Source organism: Penaeus vannamei, chromosome 13 (genome assembly GCF_042767895.1).
Source record: "Penaeus vannamei isolate JL-2024 chromosome 13, ASM4276789v1, whole genome shotgun sequence".
NCBI classification, from domain to species: domain Eukaryota; kingdom Metazoa; phylum Arthropoda; class Malacostraca; order Decapoda; family Penaeidae; genus Penaeus; species Penaeus vannamei.
The window spans coordinates 11,760,763-11,763,262 of NC_091561.1; the positions used below are offsets into that span (position 1 = coordinate 11,760,763).

The following is a 2,500-nucleotide window of genomic DNA, read 5'->3' on the forward strand; positions in this document are numbered from 1 at the left end:
TGTTGCGACATAGAAACATTTTAACAATTAATATTTCATTCAATAAACAAACAGTGAACAAATGGCATATCATTCTGTAAATCTTAGCAATACACATAATAATTAAAATAAGCAATATTCACAAATAATTCAATTCATATCTAAGGTTAATTTTATACACCCTCCCTTTTCCTATTAATTGGAAATTAATAAACCAAGACGACGAAATTGAGACCCTCACAACCAGTCTGTCACCCTGCTTTCCATGATTTTTCCTAGGACATAAGCCAATTATTTCCCTTCTTTTAAACTTTATGATTTCCGTCTCTCACTCTTCACTCTAATAAATAAATTCCTTCTCAAACTATTAATTAATACTACCGGAACTGTCACCTGCGACTACTTCCGTCGCTCTATCCACGGACCACTAAAATAATGAAATAAACAATAGATATTCTCTCAAATAAAGCATTATGGCGTGTTGTTCTTGCTGCATTTTTTCCATTTCTCCTATCTGCGTTTGGGAGGAAGGCCAGGACTCGTCAAATTGATACAAAGGGATTTAACATTAATAAACTTATCAAGCATTGTGATCTCTAATATCAGGGTAAAACATGATTTAAAATACCAGCATCCAGCTTACCTGTGTTTGAGAGGAAGGCCAGGACTCGTCTGACAATTTATAAATGAGTATTATAATTTACTCTTATTTGTTTATAACACTAAATTTTGCTATATTGATATGCCTTTAGATTTATGAAAATATGTTAACAAATGTTTCAGTGATGGATATGCATCCTTGAAATCAGAAACAGTGCACCTTTTTAAATGTCAAATAAATAATGATCTCAACATATATATGTATATAAGCATGTATGTGTATATATATATATATATATATATATATATATATATGGCATTCGGACTGAAGCATACTTTCAGCTTTCTGTCTCTTCCTGTTGTATATATCCCAATGTTTGTAAACTCGAGGAGAAAGAGGCTTTCTACATAACACTCACATCTGTGGCAGACAAATGCCCATGGCGAGACATTTGCATTGTACTGGGCAACTTCAATGTGGTATCCGGCTGTGATCGAGCTAGATACAAGAGGTCTATTAAACCCTATGGCTCGGTATCAGCACTCAAACTTGCATCACTGAACCTGGTATAGCGATAAGATCGACCACATTCTTATTAGCACTCGCCGGAGGGTCCTTCAGAGCTGTAGGGTCCCGGAGCGCCGAGTTCTGTGGTAAGTTGTAATAACCCTACAGGTCCACTTCAAAACCACCATCTTTCCAGTGGCCACTCCAGAGTATTTTACTTGGATAGAGTGAGGGAGCATGAGTGTGCAAGAAGGCTCACTGCAGCAGTCTCTGATTGGTACACAGTGCTTGGAAACCTGATGGACCATCTTTTGGAATTCGTGTAAGTATGAAACCGATGCAGTGCAGGAGTCTACTGGTGAACGTCCGGGGACTAGGCAGAATTTCATCTTGCTGAAGACATTCGGAGGCTACAGATGCATGTCACTTGGCTCAACTATATGGCAGTCGTGATTTGAACCGTTCCTTGCCGCACAGGGCTCAGACACTGATGAGAAGGGATAAGGAACAGTGCATCAGGAATCTTGCTGAGGAGGTTAAGGCCATTTCCTAATAAATAACCTTCGTCTTGCCTACCAAGCCCTCCTTGCAGATAACTGCAATCCATTCAGTGGATAGACAGATCACCTCAGATGAAAATGTTTGACTGAGTATTTAGAATAGTATCTTCCAGCAGTTAGTCTGGATGCTAGTGGAGTCGCAATCCCTGTGCCGGACCCACCCATTAGTGAGGAACCTCCTACCCTGACTGAGGTCAGTAAGGCGGTCTCCAAGCTGAATAGTGGGCATATGGAATATCCCTCCTGAACTGATAAAAGCACAGGGCTTGCCTGAAATCCTGGTTGTCATCTGGCAGTCTAGTTCCATTCCCTTGAACCTGTTGAGGAGCACAGTCATCCCGGTCTAAAAGGGAAAGGGGATCATTGGGACTATAGCAATTGCCGTGGAATCATACTGCTCGGTACACCAGGCAAGGTTTTCCCTCCACCTACTAAGGCACCAAAGACGATATATATGTATATATGTATACATGTGTGTGTGTATATATATATATATATATATATATATATATATATATATATATTTATATTTATATATACATGTATGCATACATAAATTTATAAATTATATATATATATATATATATATATATATATATATATAATACATGCATACACACATTTACATACATACATACATACATACACACACACACACATATATATATGGCACATTCCGAACGACCACATGAGTTACGGCTGTAAATTATGGTACCTCCATAACATGCTTTGGATCACATTCCAATAAGACCCAGTGGAACAGTGGAAGAGAGGCACACCTTACGTGGTTAGTGAGTAAAAAAAAATGATATCGATAAATGTTCCTCTTATAGGGCAGGAGTTGTGTCCAGAC

At 38.4% G+C, this 2,500-nt stretch overlaps 1 protein-coding gene across 1 annotated transcript in view; it reads right to left on the reverse strand.

Annotated features, from left to right (window-relative positions):
• Positions 1-2,500, reverse strand: part of LOC138863851 (tropomyosin beta chain-like) — a 31,043-nt gene that overhangs the window by 5,210 nt on the left and 23,333 nt on the right. The gene's annotated exons all lie outside the window — the stretch shown is intronic.